Here is a 22,628-nt window from a genome sequence, read left to right as displayed (position 1 = left end):
AGCCAGTCTAAATTTGACAGAAATCAAGTCCTGCTGACTTTGAAACAGCACGCATTTTACAGAAATCAAGAATGTGCATTTTGTATCGCTGTATGAAGAGTGATGTTGAGCAGCGGTGTGGAAAGTTGAATCAGGGGCGGAGCATTGTTCCGTAAGGGTGCATTGCATGGTGGCAATTCAAACAGCCCCAAAACGCACTGTTCCCTGACCGGGAATCGAACCCGGGCCGCGGCGGTGAGAGCGCCGAATCCTAACCACTAGACCACCAGGGAAGCTGCAGCCAGCCTCCTGGCAGCAAGCACATCAACGCAGCTTTTCATGCTTGCTCCTTTGCAATTCAGATCCTTTCGCGCCAGGCAAACTGTTCGGACAAAATTATATTTTTTACATGAGAACACAACAGACGTGTTCGCGAAAGCACGGCACCAAGTGCGGGTAGGCATCCACTTGAAATCGATTTCCTCCTGTGTTTTTCTCTGGATGTTGTCTCTCTCGGTGCTGGGCGAACAATTCATTGATGCATTTGTCCTGAACTGAAGCCTTTTACCCATCTCGCGGGGTCAGAGCCGCTCTGTCTGTGTATTACCTGCCTGTGACACTTATCGGCAACATGCCGCCTGTTCAACTTTCAACAGCAAACCCAGAAAGATGTGTCTCTCAGCCCCGGTGGCAACGGATGTTAATCCAAATATATCCCCCGTGAGAGTCTGTGTGCATTGGCTTCCTTATAAAGTTTGTATTGGAAATGTGCGGGAAAAGCGTAAAATTATGAAAACATCCTGATGGCCCGTACGGGGATCGAACCCGCGACCTTGGCGTTATTAGCACCACGCTCTCACCAACTGAGATAACCGGCCACAATGCTCCCGTTGGCCAGGCTCGAACCTAGGCTGGAAAATTGTCTTTCAGGCTCACACTGGGTGACCGAGTTACTGCACAAACATTGAACACACCACATCGCTTAAACATTGTTAACTGTTCGTATATACAACTGGGCAGAGTGTAAATCCAAAGTAACAGAAAGACTGGTCTAACAAACCTCATTCTAAAAATTTTTGTCGCACCACAGCCCCTCCCACAAACACTGTCCCGGTATAAAAGCAGACGGCGGGACCCCGACTGAATTCGAACCTGCAGCGGACGGTTGGAGCCGGATCCAGCATGTCCGACGTGGTGTCACTCCCATTCGTTTGGGAAACGCGTCATCAGGAGCGTAAAATTTCTCTTGATTCGTACCTTTTGTAGTGAAGGAGACAGAAAGTAACTAAAACCTGCCGAAACCCGGGATCGAACCCGGGACCTTTAGATCTTCAGTCTAACGCTCTCCCAACTGAGCTATTTCGGCTTCACGTCAAACGCAGTATTCTGTCGTTCTTTTGGAGGATTTTCTATCCCCGGGTGGAATTGCCCCTCTCGCTCATTCCTCACTTCGGGCAATGTGACCCGACCAGATCTCGGAGCTCAGGTTCTGTTAATGTAAAGCTGCAGTGTTGATAAAGATACAAAGCTGACACAGCACGGGGGACCTCACCGTGTTGGACACAGCGTGAAATGCAATGACATGTTCAAATAAAGTTACAGAGCACAACACATGTGTAAAATTCCCTGTTCTTTTCTCCACACTGATGGGTTGCGAAGGGAGAGACGGGCCGAAGTCTCACTGAGCCGCACTGATCACGAGCCAAATCAAGTTCAATCTTCAGGTATGGTGCTGAGCCCCACACAGAAGTGAAAATGCCCGTGGTTCTTAGTTCCTCGCACAGTGGGCTACTGAGCAATACAGGAAGGGCTAATGTTCATCTTAATGCTCAAGTTATCAGGGGCCACGGACTCTCTGATTCCAGGCTTGCACACGTTGGTAAGTTTCAAAATTTGCATTTTTCACACTGGCAATGAAAATAATCGATAGCCGTGCCTGTGATAAGCTAAGTTTGTTCGGGAGATGCAGTGGGCAAGGAGATATACGGAAGACTGATAAAAACCGTGACTGCCCTGACACTGTGAGCTGCAGTTAAATGTTGGCAACATTTAAAGTCAGCCAGTCTAAATTTGACAGAAATCAAGTCCTGCTGACTTTGAAACAGCACGCATTTTACAGAAATCAAGAATGTGCATTTTGTATCGCTGTATGAAGAGTGATGTTGAGCAGCGGTGTGGAAAGTTGAATCAGGGGCGGAGCATTGTTCCGTAAGGGTGCATTGCATGGTGGCAATTCAAACAGCCCCAAAACGCACTGTTCCCTGACCGGGAATCGAACCCGGGCCGCGGCGGTGAGAGCGCCGAATCCTAACCACTAGACCACCAGGGAAGCTGCAGCCAGCCTCCTGGCAGCAAGCACATCAACGCAGCTTTTCATGCTTGCTCCTTTGCAATTCAGATCCTTTCGCGCCAGGCAAACTGTTCGGACAAAATTATATTTTTTACATGAGAACACAACAGACGTGTTCGCGAAAGCACGGCACCAAGTGCGGGTAGGCATCCACTTGAAATCGATTTTCTCCTGTGTTTTTCTCTGGATGTTGTCTCTCTCGGTGCTGGGCGAACAATTCATTGATGCATTTGTCCTGAACTGAAGCCTTTTACCCATCTCGCGGGGTCAGAGCCGCTCTGTCTGTGTATTACCTGCCTGTGACACTTATCGGCAACATGCCGCCTGTTCAACTTTCAACAGCAAACCCAGAAAGATGTGTCTCTCAGCCCCGGTGGCAACGGATGTTAATCCAAATATATCCCCCGTGAGAGTCTGTGTGCATTGGCTTCCTTATAAAGTTTGTATTGGAAATGTGCGGGAAAAGCGTAAAATTATGAAAACATCCTGATGGCCCGTACGGGGATCGAACCCGCGACCTTGGCGTTATTAGCACCACGCTCTCACCAACTGAGATAACCGGCCACAATGCTCCCGTTGGCCAGGCTCGAACCTAGGCTGGAAAATTGTCTTTCAGGCTCACACTGGGTGACCGAGTTACTGCACAAACATTGAACACACCACATCGCTTAAACATTGTTAACTGTTCGTATATACAACTGGGCAGAGTGTAAATCCAAAGTAACAGAAAGACTGGTCTAACAAACCTCATTCTAAAAATTTTTGTCGCACCACAGCCCCTCCCACAAACACTGTCCCGGTATAAAAGCAGACGGCGGGACCCCGACTGAATTCGAACCTGCAGCGGACGGTTGGAGCCGGATCCAGCATGTCCGACGTGGTGTCACTCCCATTCGTTTGGGAAACGCGTCATCAGGAGCGTAAAATTTCTCTTGATTCGTACCTTTTGTAGTGAAGGAGACAGAAAGTAACTAAAACCTGCCGAAACCCGGGATCGAACCCGGGACCTTTAGATCTTCAGTCTAACGCTCTCCCAACTGAGCTATTTCGGCTTCACGTCAAACGCAGTATTCTGTCGTTCTTTTGGAGGATTTTCTATCCCCGGGTGGAATTGCCCCTCTCGCTCATTCCTCACTTCGGGCAATGTGACCCGACCAGATCTCGGAGCTCAGGTTCTGTTAATGTAAAGCTGCAGTGTTGATAAAGATACAAAGCTGACACAGCACGGGGGACCTCACCGTGTTGGACACAGCGTGAAATGCAATGACATGTTCAAATAAAGTTACAGAGCACAACACATGTGTAAAATTCCCTGTTCTTTTCTCCACACTGATGGGTTGCGAAGGGAGAGACGGGCCGAAGTCTCACTGAGCCGCACTGATCACGAGCCAAATCAAGTTCAATCTTCAGGTATGGTGCTGAGCCCCACACAGAAGTGAAAATGCCCGTGGTTCTTAGTTCCTCGCACAGTGGGCTACTGAGCAATACAGGAAGGGCTAATGTTCATCTTAATGCTCAAGTTATCAGGGGCCACGGACTCTCTGATTCCAGGCTTGCACACGTTGGTAAGTTTCAAAATTTGCATTTTTCACACTGGCAATGAAAATAATCGATAGCCGTGCCTGTGATAAGCTAAGTTTGTTCGGGAGATGCAGTGGGCAAGGAGATATACGGAAGACTGATAAAAACCGTGACTGCCCTGACACTGTGAGCTGCAGTTAAATGTTGGCAACATTTAAAGTCAGCCAGTCTAAATTTGACAGAAATCAAGTCCTGCTGACTTTGAAACAGCACGCATTTTACAGAAATCAAGAATGTGCATTTTGTATCGCTGTATGAAGAGTGATGTTGAGCAGCGGTGTGGAAAGTTGAATCAGGGGCGGAGCATTGTTCCGTAAGGGTGCATTGCATGGTGGCAATTCAAACAGCCCCAAAACGCACTGTTCCCTGACCGGGAATCGAACCCGGGCCGCGGCGGTGAGAGCGCCGAATCCTAACCACTAGACCACCAGGGAAGCTGCAGCCAGCCTCCTGGCAGCAAGCACATCAACGCAGCTTTTCATGCTTGCTCCTTTGCAATTCAGATCCTTTCGCGCCAGGCAAACTGTTCGGACAAAATTATATTTTTTACATGAGAACACAACAGACGTGTTCGCGAAAGCACGGCACCAAGTGCGGGTAGGCATCCACTTGAAATCGATTTCCTCCTGTGTTTTTCTCTGGATGTTGTCTCTCTCGGTGCTGGGCGAACAATTCATTGATGCATTTGTCCTGAACTGAAGCCTTTTACCCATCTCGCGGGGTCAGAGCCGCTCTGTCTGTGTATTACCTGCCTGTGACACTTATCGGCAACATGCCGCCTGTTCAACTTTCAACAGCAAACCCAGAAAGACAAAAGAACAGAAAGATGTGTCTCTCAGCCCCGGTGGCAAAGGATGTTAATCCAAATATATCCCCCGTGAGAGTCTGTGTGCATTGGCTTCCTTATAAAGTTTGTATTGGAAATGTGCGGGAAAAGCGTAAAATTATGAAAACATCCTGATGGCCCGTACGGGGATCGAACCCGCGACCTTGGCGTTATTAGCACCACGCTCTCACCAACTGAGCTAACCGGCCACAATGCTCCCGTTGGCCAGGCTCGAACCTAGGCTGGAAAATTGTCTTTCAGGCTCACACTGGGTGACCGAGTTACTGCACAAACATTGAACACACCACATCGCTTAAACATTGTTAACTGTTCGTATATACAACTGGGCAGAGTGTAAATCCAAAGTAACAGAAAGACTGGTCTAACAAACCTCATTCTAAAATTTTTGTCGCACCACAGCCCCTCCCACAAACACTGTCCCGGTATAAAAGCAGACGGCGGGACCCCGACTGAATTCGAACCTGCAGCGGACGGTTGGAGCCGGATCCAGCATGTCCGACGTGGTTTCACTCCCATTCGTTTGGGAAACGCGTCATCAGGAGCGTAAAATTTCTCTTGATTCGTACCTTTTGTAGTGAAGGAGACAGAAAGTAACTAAAACCTGCCGAAACCCGGGATCGAACCAGGGACCTTTAGATCTTCAGTCTAACGCTCTCCCAACTGAGCTATTTCGGCTTCACGTCAAACGCAGTATTCTGTCGTTCTTTTGGAGGATTTTCTATCCCCGGGTGGAATTGCCCCTCTCGCTCATTCCTCACTTCGGGCAATGTGACCCGACCAGATCTCGGAGCTCAGGTTCTGTTAATGTAAAGCTGCAGTGTTGATAAAGATACAAAGCTGACACAGGGGACCTCACCGTGTTGGACACAGCGTGAAATGACATGTTCAAATAAAGTTACAGAGCACAACACATGTGTAAAATTCCCTGTTCTTTTCTCCACACTGATGGGTTGCGAAGGGAGAGACGGGCCGAAGTCTCACTGAGCAGCACTGATCACGAGCCAAATCAAGTTCAATCTTCAGCTGCAGGTATGGTGCTGAGCCCCACACAGAAGTGAAAATGCCCGTGGTTCTTAGTTCCTCGCACAGTGGGCTACTGAGCAATACAGGAAGGGCTAATGATCATCTTAATGCTCAAGTTATCAGGGGCCACGGACTCTCTGATTCCAGGCTTGCACACGTTGGTAAGTTTCAAAATTTGCATTTTTCACACTGGCAATGAAAATAATCGATAGCCGTGCCTGTGATAAGCTAAGTTTGTTCGGGAGATGCAGTGGGCAAGGAGATATACGGAAGACTGATAAAAACCGTGACTGCCCTCACACTGTGAGCTGCAGTTAAATGTTGGCAACATTTAAAGTCAGCCAGTCTAAATTTGACAGAAATCAAGTCCTGCTGACTTTGAAACAGCACGCATTTTACAGAAATCAAGAATGTGCATTTTGTATCGCTGTATGAAGAGTGATGTTGAGCAGCGGTGTGGAAAGTTGAATCAGGGGCGGAGCATTGTTCCGTAAGGGTGCATTGCATGGTGGCAATTCAAACAGCCCCAAAACGCACTGTTCCCTGACCGGGAATCGAACCCGGGCCGCGGCGGTGAGAGCGCCGAATCCTAACCACTAGACCACCAGGGAAGCTGCAGCCAGCCTCTTGGCAGCAAGCACATCAACGCAGCTTTTCATGCTTGCTCCTTTGCAATTCAGATCCTTTCGCGCCAGGCAAACTGTTCGGACAAAATTATATTTTTTACATGAGAACACAACAGACGTGTTCGCGAAAGCACGGCACCAAGTGCGGGTAGGCATCCACTTGAAATCGATTTCCTCCTGTGTTTTTCTCTGGATGTTGTCTCTCTCGGTGCTGGGCGAACAATTCATTGATGCATTTGTCCTGAACTGAAGCCTTTTACCCATCTCGCGGGGTCAGAGCCGCTCTGTCTGTGTATTACCTGCCTGTGACACTTATCGGCAACATGCCGCCTGTTCAACTTTCAACAGCAAACCCAGAAAGACAAAAGAACAGAAAGATGTGTCTCTCAGCCCCGGTGGCAAAGGATGTTAATCCAAATATATCCCCCGTGAGAGTCTGTGTGCATTGGCTTCCTTATAAAGTTTGTATTGGAAATGTGCGGGAAAAGCGTAAAATTATGAAAACATCCTGATGGCCCGTACGGGGATCGAACCCGCGACCTTGGCGTTATTAGCACCACGCTCTCACCAACTGAGCTAACCGGCCACAATGCTCCCGTTGGCCAGGCTCGAACCTAGGCTGGAAAATTGTCTTTCAGGCTCACACTGGGTGACCGAGTTACTGCACAAACATTGAACACACCACATCGCTTAAACATTGTTAACTGTTCGTATATACAACTGGGCAGAGTGTAAATCCAAAGTAACAGAAAGACTGGTCTAACAAACCTCATTCTAAAATTTTTTGTCGCACCACAGCCCCTCCCACAAACACTGTCCCGGTATAAAAGCAGACGGCGGGACCCCGACTGAATTCGAACCTGCAGCGGACGGTTGGAGCCGGATCCAGCATGTCCGACGTGGTTTCACTCCCATTCGTTTGGGAAACGCGTCATCAGGAGCGTAAAATTTCTCTTGATTCGTACCTTTTGCAGTGAAGGAGACAGAAAGTAACTAAAACCTGCCGAAACCCGGGATCGAACCAGGGACCTTTAGATCTTCAGTCTAACGCTCTCCCAACTGAGCTATTTCGGCTTCACGTCAAACGCCGTATTCTGTCGTTCTTTTGGAGGATTTTCTATCCCCGGGTGGAATTGCCCCTCTCGCTCATTCCTCACTTCGGGCAATGTGACCCGACCAGATCTCGGAGCTCAGGTTCTGTTAATGTAAAGCTGCAGTGTTGATAAAGATACAAAGCTGACACAGCACGGGGGACCTCACCGTGTTGGACACAGCGTGAAATGCAATGACATGTTCAAATAAAGTTACAGAGCACAACACATGTGTAAAATTCCCTGTTCTTTTCTCCACACTGATGGGTTGCGAAGGGAGAGACGGGCCGAAGTCTCACTGAGCCGCACTGATCACGAGCCAAATCAAGTTCAATCTTCAGCTGCAGGTATGGTGCTGAGCCCCACACAGAAGTGAAAATGCCCGTGGTTCTTAGTTCCTCGCACAGTGGGCTACTGAGCAATACAGGAAGGGCTAATGATCATCTTAATGCTCAAGTTATCAGGGGCCACGGACTCTCTGATTCCAGGCTTGCACACGTTGGTAAGTTTCAAAATTTGCATTTTTCACACTGGCAATGAAAATAATCGATAGCCGTGCCTGTGATAAGCTAAGTTTGTTCGGGAGATGCAGTGGGCAAGGAGATATACGGAAGACTGATAAAAACCGTGACTGCCCTGACACTGTGAGCTGCAGTTAAATGTTGGCAACATTTAAAGTCAGCCAGTCTAAATTTGACAGAAATCAAGTCCTGCTGACTTTGAAACAGCACGCATTTTACAGAAATCAAGAATGTGCATTTTGTATCGCTGTATGAAGAGTGATGTTGAGCAGCGGTGTGGAAAGTTGAATCAGGGGCGGAGCATTGTTCCGTAAGGGTGCATTGCATGGTGGCAATTCAAACAGCCCCAAAACGCACTGTTCCCTGAACCGGGAATCGAACCCGGGCCGCGGTGGTGAGAGCGCCGAATCCTAACCACTAGACCACCAGGGAAGCTGCAGCCAGCCTCCTGGCAGCAAGCACATCAACGCAGCTTTTCATGCTTGCTCCTTTGCAATTCAGATCCTTTCGCGCCAGGCAAACTGTTCGGACAAAATTATATTTTTTACATGAGAACACAACAGACGTGTTCGCGAAAGCACGGCACCAAGTGCGGGTAGGCATCCACTTGAAATCGATTTCCTCCTGTGTTTTTCTCTGGATGTTGTCTCTCTCGGTGCTGGGCGAACAATTCATTGATGCATTTGTCCTGAACTGAAGCCTTTTACCCATCTCGCGGGGTCAGAGCCGCTCTGTCTGTGTATTACCTGCCTGTGACACTTATCGGCAACATGCCGCCTGTTCAACTTTCAACAGCAAACCCAGAAAGACAAAAGAACAGAAAGATGTGTCTCTCAGCCCCGGTGGCAAAGGATGTTAATCCAAATATATCCCCCGTGAGAGTCTGTGTGCATTGGCTTCCTTATAAAGTTTGTATTGGAAATGTGCGGGAAAAGCGTAAAATTATGAAAACATCCTGATGGCCCGTACGGGGATCGAACCCGCGACCTTGGCGTTATTAGCACCACGCTCTCACCAACTGAGCTAACCGGCCACAATGCTCCCGTTGGCCAGGCTCGAACCTAGGCTGGAAAATTGTCTTTCAGGCTCACACTGGGTGACCGAGTTACTGCACAAACATTGAACACACCACATCGCTTAAACATTGTTAACTGTTCGTATATACAACTGGGCAGAGTGTAAATCCAAAGTAACAGAAAGACTGGTCTAACAAACCTCATTCTAAAATTTTTGTCGCACCACAGCCCCTCCCACAAACACTGTCCCGGTATAAAAGCAGACGGCGGGACCCCGACTGAATTCGAACCTGCAGCGGACGGTTGGAGCCGGATCCAGCATGTCCGACGTGGTTTCACTCCCATTCGTTTGGGAAACGCGTCATCAGGAGCGTAAAATTTCTCTTGATTCGTACCTTTTGTAGTGAAGGAGACAGAAAGTAACTAAAACCTGCCGAAACCCGGGATCGAACCAGGGACCTTTAGATCTTCAGTCTAACGCTCTCCCAACTGAGCTATTTCGGCTTCACGTCAAACGCAGTATTCTGTCGTTCTTTTGGAGGATTTTCTATCCCCGGGTGGAATTGCCCCTCTCGCTCATTCCTCACTTCGGGCAATGTGACCCGACCAGATCTCGGAGCTCAGCTTCTGTTAATGTAAAGCTGCAGTGTTGATAAAGATACAAAGCTGACACAGGGGACCTCACCGTGTTGGACACAGCGTGAAATGACATGTTCAAATAAAGTTACAGAGCACAACACATGTGTAAAATTCCCTGTTCTTTTCTCCACACTGATGGGTTGCGAAGGGAGAGACGGGCCGAAGTCTCACTGAGCAGCACTGATCACGAGCCAAATCAAGTTCAATCTTCAGCTGCAGGTATGGTGCTGAGCCCCACACAGAAGTGAAAATGCCCGTGGTTCTTAGTTCCTCGCACAGTGGGCTACTGAGCAATACAGGAAGGGCTAATGATCATCTTAATGCTCAAGTTATCAGGGGCCAGGGACTCTCTGATTCCAGGCTTGCACACGTTGGTAAGTTTCAAAATTTGCATTTTTCACACTGGCAATGAAAATAATCGATAGCCGTGCCTGTGATAAGCTAAGTTTGTTCGGGAGATGCAGTGGGCAAGGAGATATACGGAAGACTGATAAAAACCGTGACTGCCCTGACACTGTGAGCTGCAGTTAAATGTTGGCAACATTTAAAGTCAGCCAGTCTAAATTTGACAGAAATCAAGTCCTGCTGACTTTGAAACAGCACGCATTTTACAGAAATCAAGAATGTGCATTTTGTATCGCTGTATGAAGAGTGATGTTGAGCAGCGGTGTGGAAAGTTGAATCAGGGGCGGAGCATTGTTCCGTAAGGGTGCATTGCATGGTGGCAATTCAAACAGCCCCAAAACGCACTGTTCCCTGAACCGGGAATCGAACCCGGGCCGCGGCGGTGAGAGCGCCGAATCCTAACCACTAGACCACCAGGGAAGCTGCAGCCAGCCTCTTGGCAGCAAGCACATCAACGCAGCTTTTCATGCTTGCTCCTTTGCAATTCAGATCCTTTCGCGCCAGGCAAACTGTTCGGACAAAATTATATTTTTTACATGAGAACACAACAGACGTGTTCGCGAAAGCACGGCACCAAGTGCGGGTAGGCATCCACTTGAAATCGATTTCCTCCTGTGTTTTTCTCTGGATGTTGTCTCTCTCGGTGCTGGGCGAACAATTCATTGATGCATTTGTCCTGAACTGAAGCCTTTTACCCATCTCGCGGGGTCAGAGCCGCTCTGTCTGTGTATTACCTGCCTGTGACACTTATCGGCAACATGCCGCCTGTTCAACTTTCAACAGCAAACCCAGAAAGACAAAAGAACAGAAAGATGTGTCTCTCAGCCCCGGTGGCAAAGGATGTTAATCCAAATATATCCCCCGTGAGAGTCTGTGTGCATTGGCTTCCTTATAAAGTTTGTATTGGAAATGTGCGGGAAAAGCGTAAAATTATGAAAACATCCTGATGGCCCGTACGGGGATCGAACCCGCGACCTTGGCGTTATTAGCACCACGCTCTCACCAACTGAGCTAACCGGCCACAATGCTCCCGTTGGCCAGGCTCGAACCTAGGCTGGAAAATTGTCTTTCAGGCTCACACTGGGTGACCGAGTTACTGCACAAACATTGAACACACCACATCGCTTAAACATTGTTAACTGTTCGTATATACAACTGGGCAGAGTGTAAATCCAAAGTAACAGAAAGACTGGTCTAACAAACCTCATTCTAAAATTTTTTGTCGCACCACAGCCCCTCCCACAAACACTGTCCCGGTATAAAAGCAGACGGCGGGACCCCGACTGAATTCGAACCTGCAGCGGACGGTTGGAGCCGGATCCAGCATGTCCGACGTGGTTTCACTCCCATTCGTTTGGGAAACGCGTCATCAGGAGCGTAAAATTTCTCTTGATTCGTACCTTTTGTAGTGAAGGAGACAGAAAGTAACTAAAACCTGCCGAAACCCGGGATCGAATCAGGGACCTTTAGATCTTCAGTCTAACGCTCTCCCAACTGAGCTATTTCGGCTTCACGTCAAACGCCGTATTCTGTCGTTCTTTTGGAGGATTTTCTATCCCCGGGTGGAATTGCCCCTCTCGCTCATTCCTCACTTCGGGCAATGTGACCCGACCAGATCTCGGAGCTCAGGTTCTGTTAATGTAAAGCTGCAGTGTTGATAAAGATACAAAGCTGACACAGCACGGGGGACCTCACCGTGTTGGACACAGCGTGAAATGCAATGACATGTTCAAATAAAGTTACAGAGCACAACACATGTGTAAAATTCCCTGTTCTTTTCTCCACACTGATGGGTTGCGAAGGGAGAGACGGGCCGAAGTCTCACTGAGCCGCACTGATCACGAGCCAAATCAAGTTCAATCTTCAGCTGCAGGTATGGTGCTGAGCCCCACACAGAAGTGAAAATGCCCGTGGTTCTTAGTTCCTCGCACAGTGGGCTACTGAGCAATACAGGAAGGGCTAATGATCATCTTAATGCTCAAGTTATCAGGGGCCACGGACTCTCTGATTCCAGGCTTGCACACGTTGGTAAGTTTCAAAATTTGCATTTTTCACACTGGCAATGAAAATAATCGATAGCCGTGCCTGTGATAAGCTAAGTTTGTTCGGGAGATGCAGTGGGCAAGGAGATATACGGAAGACTGATAAAAACCGTGACTGCCCTGACACTGTGAGCTGCAGTTAAATGTTGGCAACATTTAAAGTCAGCCAGTCTAAATTTGACAGAAATCAAGTCCTGCTGACTTTGAAACAGCACGCATTTTACAGAAATCAAGAATGTGCATTTTGTATCGCTGTATGAAGAGTGATGTTGAGCAGCGGTGTGGAAAGTTGAATCAGGGGCGGAGCATTGTTCCGTAAGGGTGCATTGCATGGTGGCAATTCAAACAGCCCCAAAACGCACTGTTCCCTGAACCGGGAATCGAACCCGGGCCGCGGTGGTGAGAGCGCCGAATCCTAACCACTAGACCACCAGGGAAGCTGCAGCCAGCCTCCTGGCAGCAAGCACATCAACGCAGCTTTTCATGCTTGCTCCTTTGCAATTCAGATCCTTTCGCGCCAGGCAAACTGTTCGGACAAAATTATATTTTTTACATGAGAACACAACAGACGTGTTCGCGAAAGCACGGCACCAAGTGCGGGTAGGCATCCACTTGAAATCGATTTCCTCCTGTGTTTTTCTCTGGATGTTGTCTCTCTCGGTGCTGGGCGAACAATTCATTGATGCATTTGTCCTGAACTGAAGCCTTTTACCCATCTCGCGGGGTCAGAGCCGCTCTGTCTGTGTATTACCTGCCTGTGACACTTATCGGCAACATGCCGCCTGTTCAACTTTCAACAGCAAACCCAGAAAGACAAAAGAACAGAAAGATGTGTCTCTCAGCCCCGGTGGCAAAGGATGTTAATCCAAATATATCCCCCGTGAGAGTCTGTGTGCATTGGCTTCCTTATAAAGTTTGTATTGGAAATGTGCGGGAAAAGCGTAAAATTATGAAAACATCCTGATGGCCCGTACGGGGATCGAACCCGCGACCTTGGCGTTATTAGCACCACGCTCTCACCAACTGAGCTAACCGGCCACAATGCTCCCGTTGGCCAGGCTCGAACCTAGGCTGGAAAATTGTCTTTCAGGCTCACACTGGGTGACCGAGTTACTGCACAAACATTGAACACACCACATCGCTTAAACATTGTTAACTGTTCGTATATACAACTGGGCAGAGTGTAAATCCAAAGTAACAGAAAGACTGGTCTAACAAACCTCATTCTAAAATTTTTGTCGCACCACAGCCCCTCCCACAAACACTGTCCCGGTATAAAAGCAGACGGCGGGACCCCGACTGAATTCGAACCTGCAGCGGACGGTTGGAGCCGGATCCAGCATGTCCGACGTGGTTTCACTCCCATTCGTTTGGGAAACGCGTCATCAGGAGCGTAAAATTTCTCTTGATTCGTACCTTTTGTAGTGAAGGAGACAGAAAGTAACTAAAACCTGCCGAAACCCGGGATCGAACCAGGGACCTTTAGATCTTCAGTCTAACGCTCTCCCAACTGAGCTATTTCGGCTTCACGTCAAACGCAGTATTCTGTCGTTCTTTTGGAGGATTTTCTATCCCCGGGTGGAATTGCCCCTCTCGCTCATTCCTCACTTCGGGCAATGTGACCCGACCAGATCTCGGAGCTCAGGTTCTGTTAATGTAAAGCTGCAGTGTTGATAAAGATACAAAGCTGACACAGGGGACCTCACCGTGTTGGACACAGCGTGAAATGCAATGACATGTTCAAATAAAGTTACAGAGCACAACACATGTGTAAAATTCCCTGTTCTTTTCTCCACACTGATGGGTTGCGAAGGGAGAGACGGGCCGAAGTCTCACTGAGCCGCACTGATCACGAGCCAAATCAAGTTCAATCTTCAGCTGCAGGTATGGTGCTGAGCCCCACACAGAAGTGAAAATGCCCGTGGTTCTTAGTTCCTCGCACAGTGGGCTACTGAGCAATACAGGAAGGGCTAATGATCATCTTAATGCTCAAGTTATCAGGGGCCACGGACTCTCTGATTCCAGGCTTGCACACGTTGGTAAGTTTCAAAATTTGCATTTTTCACACTGGCAATGAAAATAATCGATAGCCGTGCCTGTGATAAGCTAAGTTTGTTCGGGAGATGCAGTGGGCAAGGAGATATACGGAAGACTGATAAAAACTGTGACTGCCCTGACACTGTGAGCTGCAGTTAAATGTTGGCAACATTTAAAGTCAGCCAGTCTAAATTTGACAGAAATCAAGTCCTGCTGACTTTGAAACAGCACGCATTTTACAGAAATCAAGAATGTGCATTTTGTATCGCTGTATGAAGAGTGATGTTGAGCAGCGGTGTGGAAAGTTGAATCAGGGGCGGAGCATTGTTCCGTAAGGGTGCATTGCATGGTGGCAATTCAAACAGCCCCAAAACGCACTGTTCCCTGAACCGGGAATCGAACCCGGGCCGCGGTGGTGAGAGCGCCGAATCCTAACCACTAGACCACCAGGGAAGCTGCAGCCAGCCTCCTGGCAGCAAGCACATCAACGCAGCTTTTCATGCTTGCTCCTTTGCAATTCAGATCCTTTCGCGCCAGGCAAACTGTTCGGACAAAATTATATTTTTTACATGAGAACACAACAGACGTGTTCGCGAAAGCACGGCACCAAGTGCGGGTAGGCATCCACTTGAAATCGATTTCCTCCTGTGTTTTTCTCTGGATGTTGTCTCTCTCGGTGCTGGGCGAACAATTCATTGATGCATTTGTCCTGAACTGAAGCCTTTTACCCATCTCGCGGGGTCAGAGCCGCTCTGTCTGTGTATTACCTGCCTGTGACACTTATCGGCAACATGCCGCCTGTTCAACTTTCAACAGCAAACCCAGAAAGACAAAAGAACAGAAAGATGTGTCTCTCAGCCCCGGTGGCAAAGGATGTTAATCCAAATATATCCCCCGTGAGAGTCTGTGTGCATTGGCTTCCTTATAAAGTTTGTATTGGAAATGTGCGGGAAAAGCGTAAAATTATGAAAACATCCTGATGGCCCGTACGGGGATCGAACCCGCGACCTTGGCGTTATTAGCACCACGCTCTCACCAACTGAGATAACCGGCCACAATGCTCCCGTTGGCCAGGCTCGAACCTAGGCTGGAAAATTGTCTTTCAGGCTCACACTGGGTGACCGAGTTACTGCACAAACATTGAACACACCACATCGCTTAAACATTGTTAACTGTTCGTATATACAACTGGGCAGAGTGTAAATCCAAAGTAACAGAAAGACTGGTCTAACAAACCTCATTCTAAAAATTTTTGTCGCACCACAGCCCCTCCCACAAACACTGTCCCGGTATAAAAGCAGACGGCGGGACCCCGACTGAATTCGAACCTGCAGCGGACGGTTGGAGCCGGATCCAGCATGTCCGACGTGGTGTCACTCCCATTCGTTTGGGAAACGCGTCATCAGGAGCGTAAAATTTCTCTTGATTCGTACCTTTTGTAGTGAAGGAGACAGAAAGTAACTAAAACCTGCCGAAACCCGGGATCGAACCAGGGACCTTTAGATCTTCAGTCTAACGCTCTCCCAACTGAGCGATTTCGGCTTCACGTCAAACGCAGTATTCTGTCGTTCTTTTGGAGGATTTTCTATCCCCGGGTGGAATTGCCCCTCTCGCTCATTCCTCACTTCGGGCAATGTGACCCGACCAGATCTCGGAGCTCAGGTTCTGTTAATGTAAAGCTGCAGTGTTGATAAAGATACAAAGCTGACACAGCACGGGGGACCTCACCGTGTTGGACACAGCGTGAAATGCAATGACATGTTCAAATAAAGTTACAGAGCACAACACATGTGTAAAATTCCCTGTTCTTTTCTCCACACTGACGGGTTGCGAAGGGAGAGACGGGCCGAAGTCTCACTGAGCCGCACTGATCACGAGCCAAATCAAGTTCAATCTTCAGCTGCAGGTATGGTGCTGAGCCCCACACAGAAGTGAAAATGCCCGTGGTTCTTAGTTCCTCGCACAGTGGGCTACTGAGCAATACAGGAAGGGCTAATGATCATCTTAATGCTCAAGTTATCAGGGGCCACGGACTCTCTGATTCCAGGCTTGCACACGTTGGTAAGTTTCAAAATTTGCATTTTTCACACTGGCAATGAAAATAATCGATAGCCGTGCCTGTGATAAGCTAAGTTTGTTCGGGAGATGCAGTGGGCAAGGAGATATACGGAAGTCTGATAAAAACCGTGACTGCCCTGACACTGTGAGCTGCAGTTAAATGTTGGCAACATTTAAAGTCAGCCAGTCTAAATTTGACAGAAATCAAGTCCTGCTGACTTTGAAACAGCACGCATTTTACAGAAATCAAGAATGTGCATTTTGTATCGCTGTATGAAGAGTGATGTTGAGCAGCGGTGTGGAAAGTTGAATCAGGGGCGGAGCATTGTTCCGTAAGGGTGCATTGCATGGTGGCAATTCAAACAGCCCCAAAACGCACTGTTCCCTGACCGGGAATCGAACCCGGGCCGCGGCGGTGAGAGCGCCGAATCCTAACCACTAGACCACCAGGGAAGCTGCAGCCAGCCTCTTGGCAGCAAGCACATCAACGCAGCTTTTCATGCTTGCTCCTTTGCAATTCAGATCCTTTCGCGCCAGGCAAACTGTTCGGACAAAATTATATTTTTTACATGAGAACACAACAGACGTGTTCGCGAAAGCACGGCACCAAGTGCGGGTAGGCATCCACTTGAAATCGATTTCCTCCTGTGTTTTTCTCTGGATGTTGTCTCTCTCGGTGCTGGGCGAACAATTCATTGATGCATTTGTCCTGAACTGAAGCCTTTTGCCCATCTCGCGGGGTCAGAGCCGCTCTGTCTGTCTATTACCTGCCTGTGACCCTTATCGGCAACATGCCGCCTGTTCAACTTTCAACAGCAAACCCAGAAAGACAAAAGAACAGAAAGATGTGTCTCTCAGCCCCGGTGGCAAAGGATGTTAATCCAAATATATCCCCCGTGAGAGTCTGTGTGCATTGGCTTCCTTATAAAGTTTGTATTGGAAATGTGCGGGAAAAGCGTATAATTATGAAAACATCCTGATGGCCCGTACGGGGATCGAACCCGCGACCTTGGCGTTATTAGCACCACGCTCTCACCAACTGAGCTAACCGGCCACATATGCTCCCGTTGGCCAGGCTCGAACCTAGGCTGGGAAATTGTCTTTCAGGCTCACACTGGGTGACCGAGTTACGGCACAAACATTGAACACACCACATCGCTTAAACATTGTTAACTGTTCGTATATACAACTGGGCAGAGTGTAAATCCAAAGTAACAGAAAGACTGCTCTATGGTCTAACAAACCTCATTCTAAAAATTTTTGTCGCACCACAGCCCCTCCCACAAACACTGTCCCGGTATAAAAGCAGACGGCGGGACCCCGACTGAATTCGAACCTGCAGCGGACGGTTGGAGCCGGATCCAGCATGTCCGACGTGGTTTCACTCCCATTCGTTTGGGAAACGCGTCATCAGGAGCGTAAAATTTCTCTTGATTCGTACCTTTTGTAGTGAAGGAGACAGAAAGTAACTAAAACCTGCCGAAACCCGGGATCGAACCAGGGACCTTTAGATCTTCAGTCTAACGCTCTCCCAACTGAGCTATTTCGGCTTCACGTCAAACGCAGTATTCTGTCGTTCTTTTGGAGGATTTTCTATCCCCGGGTGGAATTGCCCCTCTCGCTCATTCCTCACTTCGGGCAATGTGACCCGACCAGATCTCGGAGCTCAGGTTGTGTTAATGTAAAGCTGCAGTGTTGATAAAGATACAAAGCTGACACAGCACGGGGGACCTGACCGTGTTGGACACAGCGTGAAATGCAATGACATGTTCAAATAAAGTTACAGAGCACAACACATGTGTAAAATTCCCTGTTCTTTTCTCCACACTGACGGGTTGCGAAGGGAGAGACGGGCCGAAGTCTCACTGAGCCGCACTGATCACGAGCCAAATCAAGTTCAATCTTCAGCTGCAGGTATGGTGCTGAGCCCCACACAGAAGTGAAAATGCCCGTGGTTCTTAGTTCCTCGCACAGTGGGCTACTGAGCAATACAGGAAGGGCTAATGATCATCTTAATGCTCAAGTTATCAGGGGCCACGGACTCTCTGATTCCAGGCTTGCACACGTTGGTAAGTTTCAAAATTTGCATTTTTCACACTGGCAATGAAAATAATCGATAGCCGTGCCTGTGATAAGCTAAGTTTGTTCGGGAGATGCAGTGGGCAAGGAGATATACGGAAGTCTGATAAAAACCGTGACTGCCCTGACACTGTGAGCTGCAGTTAAATGTTGGCAACATTTAAAGTCAGCCAGTCTAAATTTGACAGAAATCAAGTCCTGCTGACTTTGAAACAGCACGCATTTTACAGAAATCAAGAATGTGCATTTTGTATCGCTGTATGAAGAGTGATGTTGAGCAGCGGTGTGGAAAGTTGAATCAGGGGCGGAGCATTGTTCCGTAAGGGTGCATTGCATGGTGGCAATTCAAACAGCCCCAAAACGCACTGTTCCCTGACCGGGAATCGAACCCGGGCCGCGGCGGTGAGAGCGCCGAATCCTAACCACTAGACCACCAGGGAAGCTGCAGCCAGCCTCTTGGCAGCAAGCACATCAACGCAGCTTTTCATGCTTGCTCCTTTGCAATTCAGATCCTTTCGCGCCAGGCAAACTGTTCGGACAAAATTATATTTTTTACATGAGAACACAACAGACGTGTTCGCGAAAGCACGGCACCAAGTGCGGGTAGGCATCCACTTGAAATCGATTTCCTCCTGTGTTTTTCTCTGGATGTTGTCTCTCTCGGTGCTGGGCGAACAATTCATTGATGCATTTGTCCTGAACTGAAGCCTTTTGCCCATCTCGCGGGGTCAGAGCCGCTCTGTCTGTCTATTACCTGCCTGTGACCCTTATCGGCAACATGCCGCCTGTTCAACTTTCAACAGCAAACCCAGAAAGACAAAAGAACAGAAAGATGTGTCTCTCAGCCCCGGTGGCAAAGGATGTTAATCCAAATATATCCCCCGTGAGAGTCTGTGTGCATTGGCTTCCTTATAAAGTTTGTATTGGAAATGTGCGGGAAAAGCGTATAATTATGAAAACATCCTGATGGCCCGTACGGGGATCGAACCCGCGACCTTGGCGTTATTAGCACCACGCTCTCACCAACTGAGCTAACCGGCCACATATGCTCCCGTTGGCCAGGCTCGAACCTAGGCTGGGAAATTGTCTTTCAGGCTCACACTGGGTGACCGAGTTACGGCACAAACATTGAACACACCACATCGCTTAAACATTGTTAACTGTTCGTATATACAACTGGGCAGAGTGTAAATCCAAAGTAACAGAAAGACTGCTCTATGGTCTAACAAACCTCATTCTAAAAATTTTTGTCGCACCACAGCCCCTCCCACAAACACTGTCCCGGTATAAAAGCAGACGGCGGGACCCCGACTGAATTCGAACCTGCAGCGGACGGTTGGAGCCGGATCCAGCATGTCCGACGTGGTTTCACTCCCATTCGTTTGGGAAACGCGTCATCAGGAGCGTAAAATTTCTCTTGATTCGTACCTTTTGTAGTGAAGGAGACAGAAAGTAACTAAAACCTGCCGAAACCCGGGATCGAACCAGGGACCTTTAGATCTTCAGTCTAACGCTCTCCCAACTGAGCTATTTCGGCTTCACGTCAAACGCAGTATTCTGTCGTTCTTTTGGAGGATTTTCTATCCCCGGGTGGAATTGCCCCTCTCGCTCATTCCTCACTTCGGGCAATGTGACCCGACCAGATCTCGGAGCTCAGGTTGTGTTAATGTAAAGCTGCAGTGTTGATAAAGATACAAAGCTGACACAGCACGGGGGACCTGACCGTGTTGGACACAGCGTGAAATGCAATGACATGTTCAAATAAAGTTACAGAGCACAACACATGTGTAAAATTCCCTGTTCTTTTCTCCACACTGACGGGTTGCGAAGGGAGAGACGGGCCGAAGTCTCACTGAGCCGCACTGATCACGAGCCAAATCAAGTTCAATCTTCAGCTGCAGGTATGGTGCTGAGCCCCACACAGAAGTGAAAATGCCCGTGGTTCTTAGTTCCTCGCACAGTGGGCTACTGAGCAATACAGGAAGGGCTAATGATCATCTTAATGCTCAAGTTATCAGGGGCCACGGACTCTCTGATTCCAGGCTTGCACACGTTGGTAAGTTTCAAAATTTGCATTTTTCACACTGGCAATGAAAATAATCGATAGCCGTGCCTGTGATAAGCTAAGTTTGTTCGGGAGATGCAGTGGGCAAGGAGATATACGGAAGTCTGATAAAAACCGTGACTGCCCTGACACTGTGAGCTGCAGTTAAATGTTGGCAACATTTAAAGTCAGCCAGTCTAAATTTGACAGAAATCAAGTCCTGCTGACTTTGAAACAGCACGCATTTTACAGAAATCAAGAATGTGCATTTTGTATCGCTGTATGAAGAGTGATGTTGAGCAGCGGTGTGGAAAGTTGAATCAGGGGCGGAGCATTGTTCCGTAAGGGTGCATTGCATGGTGGCAATTCAAACAGCCCCAAAACGCACTGTTCCCTGACCGGGAATCGAACCCGGGCCGCGGCGGTGAGAGCGCCGAATCCTAACCACTAGACCACCAGGGAAGCTGCAGCCAGCCTCCTGGCAGCAAGCACATCAACGCAGCTTTTCATGCTTGCTCCTTTGCAATTCAGATCCTTTCGCGCCAGGCAAACTGTTCGGACAAAATTATATTTTTTACATGAGAACACAACAGACGTGTTCGCGAAAGCACGGCACCAAGTGCGGGTAGGCATCCACTTGAAATCGATTTCCTCCTGTGTTTTTCTCTGGATGTTGTCTCTCTCGGTGCTGGGCGAACAATTCATTGATGCATTTGTCCTGAACTGAAGCCTTTTACCCATCTCGCGGGGTCAGAGCCGCTCTGTCTGTGTATTACCTGCCTGTGACACTTATCGGCAACATGCCGCCTGTTCAACTTTCAACAGCAAACCCAGAAAGACAAAAGAACAGAAAGATGTGTCTCTCAGCCCCGGTGGCAAAGGATGTTAATCCAAATATATCCCCCGTGAGAGTCTGTGTGCATTGGCTTCCTTATAAAGTTTGTATTGGAAATGTGCGGGAAAAGCGTATAATTATGAAAACATCCTGATGGCCCGTACGGGGATCGAACCCGCGACCTTGGCGTTATTAGCACCACGCTCTCACCAACTGAGCTAACCGGCCACATATGCTCCCGTTGGCCAGGCTCGAACCTAGGCTGGGAAATTGTCTTTCAGGCTCACACTGGGTGACCGAGTTACGGCACAAACATTGAACACACCACATCGCTTAAACATTGTTAACTGTTCGTATATACAACTGGGCAGAGTGTAAATCCAAAGTAACAGAAAGACTGCTCTATGGTCTAACAAACCTCATTCTAAAAATTTTTGTCGCACCACAGCCCCTCCCACAAACACTGTCCCGGTATAAAAGCAGACGGCGGGACCCCGACTGAATTCGAACCTGCAGCGGACGGTTGGAGCCGGATCCAGCATGTCCGACGTGGTTTCACTCCCATTCGTTTGGGAAACGCGTCATCAGGAGCGTAAAATTTCTCTTGATTCGTACCTTTTGTAGTGAAGGAGACAGAAAGTAACTAAAACCTGCCGAAACCCGGGATCGAACCAGGGACCTTTAGATCTTCAGTCTAACGCTCTCCCAACTGAGCTATTTCGGCTTCACGTCAAACGCAGTATTCTGTCGTTCTTTTGGAGGATTTTCTATCCCCGGGTGGAATTGCCCCTCTCGCTCATTCCTCACTTCGGGCAATGTGACCCGACCAGATCTCGGAGCTCAGGTTGTGTTAATGTAAAGCTGCAGTGTTGATAAAGATACAAAGCTGACACAGCACGGGGGACCTGACCGTGTTGGACACAGCGTGAAATGCAATGACATGTTCAAATAAAGTTACAGAGCACAACACATGTGTAAAATTCCCTGTTCTTTTCTCCACACTGACGGGTTGCGAAGGGAGAGACGGGCCGAAGTCTCACTGAGCCGCACTGATCACGAGCCAAATCAAGTTCAATCTTCAGCTGCAGGTATGGTGCTGAGCCCCACACAGAAGTGAAAATGCCCGTGGTTCTTAGTTCCTCGCACAGTGGGCTACTGAGCAATACAGGAAGGGCTAATGATCATCTTAATGCTCAAGTTATCAGGGGCCACGGACTCTCTGATTCCAGGCTTGCACACGTTGGTAAGTTTCAAAATTTGCATTTTTCACACTGGCAATGAAAATAATCGATAGCCGTGCCTGTGATAAGCTAAGTTTGTTCGGGAGATGCAGTGGGCAAGGAGATATACGGAAGTCTGATAAAAACCGTGACTGCCCTGACACTGTGAGCTGCAGTTAAATGTTGGCAACATTTAAAGTCAGCCAGTCTAAATTTGACAGAAATCAAGTCCTGC

The 22,628-nt window shown here is 48.4% G+C and overlaps 27 non-coding genes across 27 annotated transcripts; all 27 read right to left on the bottom strand.

The window, feature by feature from the left end:
• Positions 1 to 200: 200 nt before the first annotated feature.
• On the bottom strand, positions 201 to 272 carry trnae-cuc (transfer RNA glutamic acid (anticodon CUC)). Its single transcript has one exon. It is a non-coding gene; the product is annotated as a tRNA-Glu (tRNA).
• Positions 273 to 1,272: 1,000 nt separating this feature from the next.
• trnaf-gaa (transfer RNA phenylalanine (anticodon GAA)) lies at positions 1,273 to 1,345 on the bottom strand. Its single transcript has one exon. It is a non-coding gene; the product is annotated as a tRNA-Phe (tRNA).
• An 891-nt stretch (positions 1,346 to 2,236) lies between these two features.
• On the bottom strand, positions 2,237 to 2,308 carry trnae-cuc (transfer RNA glutamic acid (anticodon CUC)). The gene has a single exon. It is a non-coding gene; the product is annotated as a tRNA-Glu (tRNA).
• A 1,000-nt stretch (positions 2,309 to 3,308) lies between these two features.
• On the bottom strand, positions 3,309 to 3,381 carry trnaf-gaa (transfer RNA phenylalanine (anticodon GAA)). The gene has a single exon. It is a non-coding gene; the product is annotated as a tRNA-Phe (tRNA).
• An 891-nt stretch (positions 3,382 to 4,272) lies between these two features.
• On the bottom strand, positions 4,273 to 4,344 carry trnae-cuc (transfer RNA glutamic acid (anticodon CUC)). Its single transcript has one exon. It is a non-coding gene; the product is annotated as a tRNA-Glu (tRNA).
• A 527-nt stretch (positions 4,345 to 4,871) lies between these two features.
• On the bottom strand, positions 4,872 to 4,945 carry trnai-aau (transfer RNA isoleucine (anticodon AAU)). Its single transcript has one exon. It is a non-coding gene; the product is annotated as a tRNA-Ile (tRNA).
• Positions 4,946 to 5,359: 414 nt separating this feature from the next.
• On the bottom strand, positions 5,360 to 5,432 carry trnaf-gaa (transfer RNA phenylalanine (anticodon GAA)). Its single transcript has one exon. It is a non-coding gene; the product is annotated as a tRNA-Phe (tRNA).
• Positions 5,433 to 6,319: 887 nt separating this feature from the next.
• On the bottom strand, positions 6,320 to 6,391 carry trnae-cuc (transfer RNA glutamic acid (anticodon CUC)). Its single transcript has one exon. It is a non-coding gene; the product is annotated as a tRNA-Glu (tRNA).
• Positions 6,392 to 6,918: 527 nt separating this feature from the next.
• On the bottom strand, positions 6,919 to 6,992 carry trnai-aau (transfer RNA isoleucine (anticodon AAU)). Its single transcript has one exon. It is a non-coding gene; the product is annotated as a tRNA-Ile (tRNA).
• A 415-nt stretch (positions 6,993 to 7,407) lies between these two features.
• On the bottom strand, positions 7,408 to 7,480 carry trnaf-gaa (transfer RNA phenylalanine (anticodon GAA)). The gene has a single exon. It is a non-coding gene; the product is annotated as a tRNA-Phe (tRNA).
• A 1,497-nt stretch (positions 7,481 to 8,977) lies between these two features.
• Positions 8,978 to 9,051, bottom strand: trnai-aau (transfer RNA isoleucine (anticodon AAU)). The gene has a single exon. It is a non-coding gene; the product is annotated as a tRNA-Ile (tRNA).
• A 414-nt stretch (positions 9,052 to 9,465) lies between these two features.
• Positions 9,466 to 9,538, bottom strand: trnaf-gaa (transfer RNA phenylalanine (anticodon GAA)). The gene has a single exon. It is a non-coding gene; the product is annotated as a tRNA-Phe (tRNA).
• Positions 9,539 to 10,425: 887 nt separating this feature from the next.
• On the bottom strand, positions 10,426 to 10,498 carry trnae-cuc (transfer RNA glutamic acid (anticodon CUC)). Its single transcript has one exon. It is a non-coding gene; the product is annotated as a tRNA-Glu (tRNA).
• A 527-nt stretch (positions 10,499 to 11,025) lies between these two features.
• On the bottom strand, positions 11,026 to 11,099 carry trnai-aau (transfer RNA isoleucine (anticodon AAU)). The gene has a single exon. It is a non-coding gene; the product is annotated as a tRNA-Ile (tRNA).
• Positions 11,100 to 11,514: 415 nt separating this feature from the next.
• On the bottom strand, positions 11,515 to 11,587 carry trnaf-gaa (transfer RNA phenylalanine (anticodon GAA)). Its single transcript has one exon. It is a non-coding gene; the product is annotated as a tRNA-Phe (tRNA).
• Positions 11,588 to 13,084: 1,497 nt separating this feature from the next.
• On the bottom strand, positions 13,085 to 13,158 carry trnai-aau (transfer RNA isoleucine (anticodon AAU)). The gene has a single exon. It is a non-coding gene; the product is annotated as a tRNA-Ile (tRNA).
• Positions 13,159 to 13,572: 414 nt separating this feature from the next.
• On the bottom strand, positions 13,573 to 13,645 carry trnaf-gaa (transfer RNA phenylalanine (anticodon GAA)). The gene has a single exon. It is a non-coding gene; the product is annotated as a tRNA-Phe (tRNA).
• Positions 13,646 to 15,626: 1,981 nt separating this feature from the next.
• Positions 15,627 to 15,699, bottom strand: trnaf-gaa (transfer RNA phenylalanine (anticodon GAA)). The gene has a single exon. It is a non-coding gene; the product is annotated as a tRNA-Phe (tRNA).
• An 897-nt stretch (positions 15,700 to 16,596) lies between these two features.
• trnae-cuc (transfer RNA glutamic acid (anticodon CUC)) lies at positions 16,597 to 16,668 on the bottom strand. The gene has a single exon. It is a non-coding gene; the product is annotated as a tRNA-Glu (tRNA).
• Positions 16,669 to 17,195: 527 nt separating this feature from the next.
• On the bottom strand, positions 17,196 to 17,269 carry trnai-aau (transfer RNA isoleucine (anticodon AAU)). Its single transcript has one exon. It is a non-coding gene; the product is annotated as a tRNA-Ile (tRNA).
• Positions 17,270 to 17,692: 423 nt separating this feature from the next.
• Positions 17,693 to 17,765, bottom strand: trnaf-gaa (transfer RNA phenylalanine (anticodon GAA)). Its single transcript has one exon. It is a non-coding gene; the product is annotated as a tRNA-Phe (tRNA).
• An 897-nt stretch (positions 17,766 to 18,662) lies between these two features.
• trnae-cuc (transfer RNA glutamic acid (anticodon CUC)) lies at positions 18,663 to 18,734 on the bottom strand. Its single transcript has one exon. It is a non-coding gene; the product is annotated as a tRNA-Glu (tRNA).
• A 527-nt stretch (positions 18,735 to 19,261) lies between these two features.
• Positions 19,262 to 19,335, bottom strand: trnai-aau (transfer RNA isoleucine (anticodon AAU)). The gene has a single exon. It is a non-coding gene; the product is annotated as a tRNA-Ile (tRNA).
• Positions 19,336 to 19,758: 423 nt separating this feature from the next.
• trnaf-gaa (transfer RNA phenylalanine (anticodon GAA)) lies at positions 19,759 to 19,831 on the bottom strand. The gene has a single exon. It is a non-coding gene; the product is annotated as a tRNA-Phe (tRNA).
• An 897-nt stretch (positions 19,832 to 20,728) lies between these two features.
• trnae-cuc (transfer RNA glutamic acid (anticodon CUC)) lies at positions 20,729 to 20,800 on the bottom strand. Its single transcript has one exon. It is a non-coding gene; the product is annotated as a tRNA-Glu (tRNA).
• Positions 20,801 to 21,327: 527 nt separating this feature from the next.
• On the bottom strand, positions 21,328 to 21,401 carry trnai-aau (transfer RNA isoleucine (anticodon AAU)). Its single transcript has one exon. It is a non-coding gene; the product is annotated as a tRNA-Ile (tRNA).
• Positions 21,402 to 21,824: 423 nt separating this feature from the next.
• On the bottom strand, positions 21,825 to 21,897 carry trnaf-gaa (transfer RNA phenylalanine (anticodon GAA)). The gene has a single exon. It is a non-coding gene; the product is annotated as a tRNA-Phe (tRNA).
• Positions 21,898 to 22,628: the final 731 nt, after the last annotated feature.

This window comes from Somniosus microcephalus, unplaced genomic scaffold (assembly GCF_052327205.1).
Source record: "Somniosus microcephalus isolate GS21.2 unplaced genomic scaffold, FLI_Smic_1.0 unresolved_chr4, whole genome shotgun sequence".
Lineage (NCBI taxonomy): Eukaryota > Metazoa > Chordata > Chondrichthyes > Squaliformes > Somniosidae > Somniosus > Somniosus microcephalus.
This window is presented reverse-complemented; position numbering and strand designations above follow the sequence as displayed.